At 45.2% G+C, this 7,627-nt stretch overlaps 1 pseudogene; it reads right to left on the reverse strand.

Moving 5' to 3' along the window:
- Positions 1–2,679: 2,679 nt before the first annotated feature.
- LOC123153224 (tyrosine-sulfated glycopeptide receptor 1-like) lies at positions 2,680–6,517 on the reverse strand (annotated as a pseudogene).
- Between the last annotated feature and the right edge of the window lie 1,110 nt (positions 6,518–7,627).

Raw genomic sequence — 7,627 nt, forward strand, 5'->3', positions numbered from 1 at the left:
AATAACAACTTTATTATTGCCTCTAGGGCATATTTCCTTCACTGCTCTTAGCAGAAATGCATTGCGGCTATCCGGATGCTTGCATACGGAGTGCCCGGTGATCTCATTGATGAGTACGTCCGTATGAGCGAGTCTACGTGCCGAGACTCCATGTACAAGTTATGCAAGGTTGTGATTGCAGTGTTTGGCCCTGAGTACTTGAGAGAGCCAAATGTTGAAGATATAACCCGCTTGTTGGCGATGAATGCCAGTAGGGGCTTACCGGGGATGCTTGGCAGCATAGACTGTATGCACTGGGAGTGGAAGAACTGCTTTTCTGCTTGGCAAGGGAAGTATAGGGGCCATGTCAAGGCTTGCACTGTCATACTTGAGGCCGTGGCCTGACAAGATCTCTGGATCTGGAACTCTTTCTATGGCATGGCCGGATTGCATAATGATAACAAAGTGCCTCAACACTCACCGGTGTGTGCAAGGCTTGCTGAAGGCAACTTCCCGCCGATGAATGTTAACATCAACGGCCACAACTACAACAAAGGATACTACCTAGCTGATGGTATCGATCCTTAGTGGACCACTATTATGAAGACAATATCCAACCCTGTAGGAGAGAAGAGGAGGAGATTTGCACAAGATCAAGAGAGTGCTCGGAAGGATAATTTATCACGATTTATCCTCTGACGGGAAGCATTACAATAGGCATCCAAAAGGTGCGCCCCTTCCCCCTGCTTGCTTTAAAGAAACAACATGTTATCATCTGCAAAAAAAGTAGGTGATTCACTGGTGTCACCGACTGAGCCAAGTTCATAACACCAAACATTTGCTTCCAACAAGAAAATATAGGGTGAGAGAGCATCTCCCTGCCGGATTCCTCTAGATGGTTTAAAATTTTCTAGTCTCTTTTTCATTGAACATGAATGAAAAGGAAATTGAGCTTAGCATGCCCATAACCACAAATATCCACTACTGTGAAAAGCCCATTTTTTCATGATTGCCTGAAATAGACATATTCAATCATGTAAGCTTTCATCATATATTTAACTTTAGAGTGCAAAGATCTGTGTTTTTGTGCCTTTTTTTCTTCATAACGTGCAAAAGCTCATAAGAAGAAATAATGCTGCCAGTGGTTTCGCCGTTCCAGGTTTAGAAAGTCCTGCCCCTTCTGGGCCTCCAGCATCGAATCGGTTACAGAAAATCGCATGTCTCGGTCTCCTTTGTCCAACAACATGGCAATCCCTCATGGCCCATTTCCCTCTCCCAGCCGCACGTCCGCGGTGGGGTCTCCTATATGGCGCGGTGCATGCCAGGGAGTTTGGGCCGGCCCATTTGCAGGGCAGGACGCCCCCTGTTTTTTCTATGTTAAAATAATTCGGGATTATTAAAGATTCTAAATTTTTTTAAAAAATCGAATTATCAAAAGTAGTTCCTGAATTAAAAAATGTTCGTGATTTCAAAAGAATGAATATTTTTTAATTTTAATGAACAAAATTTTTTATGAGAATTTTTTAATAATGAATTTTTTTAATGAAAAAAATGAACTCGATGAAGATTTTTTAACTTGATGAACAAAATTGGTATTCAAGAACATTTTTTTGAAAAAAAAAGATGAACAGATTTTGCATCCAGTGAATTGTTTTTGAATTTAATGAAATTTTCTGAAACTGATGAGGAAATTTAAAATTTGATGATTTTTTTAAAAATTTGATGAACAAACTATGAATTTTGATGAACATTTTTTAAATCCGATGAACAAAAAATTGTATTCGATGAACATTTTTTTACATTGATGAATATTTTTTTTTGAATTTTATGAATAAAAATTTTTGCGCAGATTTGAAAAGAAATTTCGATTTTTTATAAATAAAATAAGAAAAACGAAAAGACGAAAAAAGAAAAAGAAAGAAAAAACGAAAGGAAAAAAGAAAAATGGGCCTGCCCATACGAACGCCCAGCGCGACGGGGGTGCGCCGTGCGCGCCAGGTCGCTCACAGGCGACATACGGCGAGATTCCCCGTCCGCGGCGGCCGACAGAGATGCCACCGCTCGGGTACGGCGTGCGTGCTCCGTCTACCCGTCGAGCCCTCGCCACTCCTTCTATCCGGCCGGCTTCGCGCCGCCGCCTCGGTACTGTGCACAGCAAAGCGTAGCGGCGGTTTCCCCCACGAGCTCCCCCTCGCGCATGAGCGGGGCTTTCGCATCTCCGGCGACCGAAGCGGGCAACACCGGCGAGCGGCTCTGTGGTGGGAATTCAGAACGACCCGCTTCCGTCCGAATCGTAAGTTCGAGCTCAATCTTCTGACATCGTGTACGTGATCCTCCTATACTGTTCTTTGGTCGATTTCTGTGGAAAGCGTTGACGACCGGCTACTTCAGAACAATGATGAAATGCGTAGAGTCACATTTACGTAGTAAATACTACTACTTCATATACTGGCAGTGATATGGGTAAGGAAATTGGTTAAATTTTTATAAACATACTGACAGTGCTAGAAAGTACATTACACCCTACATCGATCGAGGTCTACACATCTAACCTCATGCGATTTTTGCATCGCAGAGCAGAATTGGGAACGACGTGAAGCAATACAGAGCTAAGTCACATCCAGTACAAGAGGGAAGAAAAGCACACTGTTCAACGTATCAGATCTTCAGCACCGTGTCCGTTGAGTAACTTAAACGTCTTCATCGCCGCCTGCTTCGAAGGGGAACTACATTTTCAGTGTGGTCATAGTATACTAACCGTGCAATAAGGAAACACGCAAGCAATGCAAGAGCAATGAGTCCTCCCGAGGTGATTCCAGTGACCAGTGCAAAGCGCAAGCTATGCCGCTGTGAGGCGGAGGTTTGATCTGTTGCCGTGGAGGTGCAATCGAGGTTGAGCATGGGTCCACATAGCTTTGGATTCCCACTGTAGCTGGAATTTGAGAATGTATGAAACTGTCCTCCAGTTGGAACTGGTCCTTCTAGCCTGTTGTTGGAAACATCAAATGTAGAAAGGAAGTGCAAATCATTCAGTGCAGATGGTATTGCACCTGTAGGCTGGTTATCCGACAGATCAAGCATTTGCAGGTTTGTGAGGTTGCAGATTTCTTGTGGTATTTCACCAGTTAAGCTATTGGAGCTGAAATTGAGGCCGTCGAGCAATTTTAGCTGACCAATCTCCGGGGGAATTATACCAGTGAAATTATTGTTGTCTAGACGCAATATTCTAGGAAAAGCACTGACCATCTGGTATTGACGTGATGGTGTCCAAAATACAGGCAACTCAAGGAACTTCGGGTCCAACTTGGCAACATTTTCCTCTGATAGTAGCATCGGCAACTTTGTCAATGCAACTTCTATATTCCCTGTAAAGTTGTTGCTTGATATGTCTAGGTAGAATAGGAAGGCCAGTTCATCAATCCAGGATGGTATTGCTCCACTGAGTTAGTTTACTGATAAATCTATCATCTTCAATTTTGCAAGCTTTGATATCCAAAGAGGAATTTTCCCAACCAATGGGCAAGCATCTATGGTCAGTACCTGAAGATTCTCAAAACCATCAATTGTTTCATCCTGTGGTATGGTTTCACCCTTGAAGTTGGTTCCGATAAGCAGGGAGGTGAGGTTCTTGCAGCTCTTGAGCATTTGAAGTGCGTTTGTGATATTTTTAAAAGAGTTGTTGGTAATTGAAAAGAAGGAGAGGGACCTGAGATTGCCTATTATTGGTGAGAAGTGGCCATGAAAGTTGTTGTAAGCCAGCCGCAGCGCAACTAGATTGCTGCATGAGTAGATACTTTCAGGAATTGGACCGGTGAAGAGGTTCATTGAAAAATCAGCTATCCTCAGATCCAGCATGGTGAAATTGACTGTGCTAAGATCCCCGATAAAGCTGTTGTTTCTGATGGTAATGTATCTGAGATTTGAGCAGTTATCTAGTGCCGATGGCAGCTCACCAGACATATTGTTGTTGTCCAAATAGAGTTCCTCCAATCTTCTTAGCTGACCGACAGATTCTGGAATCTTGCCACTGAGACCAGTTGATCCAAGATCAAGGACAGTCAGACGGCTTAATTTGACTATGCTGGAACCATCAAGAACACCTTGCAAACCATTGTTGGCCAAAGAGAGGTGCTCCAGTGAGGTAGCATTGAATAGTCCATCAGGGAGAGGCCCGGTAAGGTTGTTGTGGCCAACCTTTAGCACTCTCAGCATGGAGCAACTGCCAAACCCTGGAGAAATATTGCCACTGAATTTGTTATGTGAGAGGTCAAGCATGGCAAATGATGGGCCATTGATGCAGATAGAAACAATATGGGTCCTTCAAAGCTGTTGTGGCTTGCACTAAAACACAAGTAATGTAGAAAAACAAACTCTGACCATTTCGTTACGCGTGTTGGTAACGACAGACCGTGAGGTGTCGGGGAGCAGGTAAATTCTTTAGAGAGTAGCTCCAGGTCAACGTGCCTGTCATAGAACGGGATTAGTTTAGGGAACCTTGGTTCATTGATTACTCATGTTGAGACGACTCGCCAGTTACAAGCCCAGAAATAGAGCACATCACACTTTGCAGAACAAGTCACCATCGGTAAGTGCCATTTCGGGAAGAAAACAACAGCAGCAGCAGCAACACTTGTACGTTTAACTTGCTCCCCTGTGCTGCTACTGCTGCTCTCTTGCTCTACTCCGCACCACCGGGTTGCGCCACGTTGATGCTCGGTTGGGTTGATTGATGCTGTTTAGGTTCTCTGCTCAGCACGCCTCTAGTTGGCTTTGTTAGTGTTGCTGTTGCTCTCGGTTTCCTCAGAATTACAGAGGCAGAGAAGAAACTGCAACACCTGTGAATGCTGTCAACGGTTTTCTGTAATTGAGTTGATTTTGAATGAGGTTGTATAGTACTGTGAATTCAGATGATGCATCAGGCATTGTACTCCCCTTGTAATCCAGTGGATCTATGTCAATAAATATGTGAATTCCATGGAGTAAACACCATTGTTGTAAGTATTTATTCTCTCTGCAATGTGACATGAAATTGGCCTGATATTGGCACCAATTGTATTGAACGAAATTTGCAGCAGTTGCAAAATTCAGAGAGCAAGTGCACATGAGCTTTTTGGTGCCCTCCTGATGCGACAAATAAATTCGATGTAAACTTTTTCTAGAGGGAGCGCGCATATCTTATTTTTCTCCTGAACAACAACAGTCACTTGGAACAGTTCGAGCACAGAAGCAATCTTGTTGGTGTAACAGGAACTGGTAGGAGAGGCAAAGAAGAGCAGGAGGATACCACTACAGAAGAAGCTCTGTCAGAAAGGGTTTGGCTAATTCCATTGCATGCTAAATTCTTCAGTCATACTCCAACTGTGTTACAGTATTATACTACTCCCTCTGTAAAACAACCCAGCATGGCCAGCAGTTGTTTCACCTTTAAGGCTAACACATCTTTCCCAACACGACGAGCAATTTCTTCCCAAGTTCTTTGAACATGTCGGTAGATTTGTAAGACCGAAACTCACTTTCAATTCATCAACTTCCTTCGATCATGTACATAACAGACAGGCAAGCAACTGCATTACAGTCATGCTAGTTACAACTGCAGTACTGAATGTTCCAACTGTTTGAGCTAGAGCCCTAAGCCATGTGAAGCTGCGTCCTGATCGAGAAGGTTTTCTTCACCATGGAGCTGCTGCACCTCCTGATTGGCTGCATCATCTTGGGCGCCTGCACCAACTGTGTCCTTCGCAGCCGTTTGGCGTCCTCTGCTTCTTGGTAACCTTGGCAGAGCTTGCGTTTCGCGGCTTCCATCTTCTCCTCGGAGCAGAGCCCAGCACGGTCACCCGCGGGGGACGCCTTCTTGCTGATTCCCACGGTCTTCACGACGATGCCAGAATCGACGGAGACATGTTGCTGCTGCTGATCGACGGCGATCTCCTTTGTCTGCGGCATGTTGATGTTGTCAAGCTTGTGCAGGGCGTCTCTGACCTTGGTGAGCTCGTCCTGCATCGACGCCCTCCACCCGCTCACGAGGCCTCTGGCCAGGACGCGGACGCGCTCCGACTCGTGCCTGCGCAGCGCGCAGACGGACTTGCCGAGGTCCGTGGAAACCAACAGGTCGGGCATCACCGGAACCAGTCGCAGCGTCTCAAGGGACTCCGCCATGTGGTCGTCGAGAATCTTGCAGAGGCGCTCCGCCTGATCGTCGTCCGCGGCGTCGCAGAGCTGCTCCACGATGTCGACCCTGGCGCGCCGGAGCTCGCCGCGTGAGTGGTCAGGGTCGGAGGGCTTGATGGCGGCATCCACAGAGTCGAAGGCGCGGAAGAAACGCTTCCATCGGCGGAGCGGGCTGCTCTGCGTGGGCGCGGCCATGGCGTGGCGGCGAACGCGAGCTCGGTGGTGCTCTTGTCTCGCGGGGTAGGCAGAAGGTTTGGCGATCAAGGAAAGCGATGAATTCTGTAGTGGATGTAGTACGCTTATATAAGTTCTGATGATGTGCAAGGCGAGCTCCACTCCAATTCGGATCAAGGAAACGCGTCAGGAATCCGAGTTCCACATGGACACACCGGCAGACGCGTGAATCCGTCCGGCCAGGGCCAGGATGTGTTGCGCGTCCACGGTGACACACTGACCGCGATGGCTCGTATTCTGAATGCCTTGCTGGAAGTTTTGAAGTATTGATCATGGCAAAATGCAATGGATAAAAATCATGGGTAAGCCCTTTCTCTTTTGTTCAAGTATTGATTCTTCTCCTCTCTGCCACTTTGAAGTATTGATTATTCTCCTCCTTGGTCATGTCATTTCCGAGAGTGTCAAAATGGGCACTCCTGATTTCTCTGCATGAGGAAGGGAGCTGAGAAGCTGCGGATGACACTTGAAGGTGCAGAGGAAGAGGAAGAACTGCAACACCTGTGAATGTTGCCACCATTTCCCGTTGTAATTGATTGAAGTTGTTACTGTGAATTCAGATTATGTATCAGGCATTGTAAATTCCCTTCTAATCCAGTGAATATGTACATTCAGATATTCAGTGAAGTAAACACCATCGTCGTCAAGTATGTATTTTTTCTCTGCGACGTGACATGTGGTTTGATTTGATACCGGCACCATTTGTATGGAACTAAATTTGCAGCAGTTGCCAAATTTGGCAAGTACACATGAGTTGCGGCAATTGTACTGAATATGTTAACTCAGTGCATCCATGTTAATTAAATGAAAGTGGTCTGCATCTACAGCAATTGTACTGAACAAAATTTGCAGCAGTTGCAAAATTCAGATGTTTGGATCAGTGTAATTGCCTGTACACATGAGCTGTTGGTAACAATGATCCATGTATGCATCAGGATTCAGGAAACATGCTTTTTGGCGCCTTCTTGATGCGACAAATAAATTCTGCATTGTTGAGGTGTAAATTTTTCTCGAGGGAGTAGAGCACACATATCTGTTCCTCTCCTGAAATTCAGTCACTTGGAATAGTTCACAAAAGAAATATTCAGCAGGGAGAGTGAACGAACTGCAGTTGGAAAAATGTTATTGTGATTTATACAAGTTACCAACATTGCTAGGAGATATTGTATTAATTTTTCGAATAGCTCTAATAGACTACCTTCCTCTTCATATTAGGTATTAGAAATGTTTCATTAGCACATTCAGTGAT

This window comes from Triticum aestivum, chromosome 7A (assembly GCF_018294505.1).
Source record: "Triticum aestivum cultivar Chinese Spring chromosome 7A, IWGSC CS RefSeq v2.1, whole genome shotgun sequence".
Classification (NCBI taxonomy): domain Eukaryota; kingdom Viridiplantae; phylum Streptophyta; class Magnoliopsida; order Poales; family Poaceae; genus Triticum; species Triticum aestivum.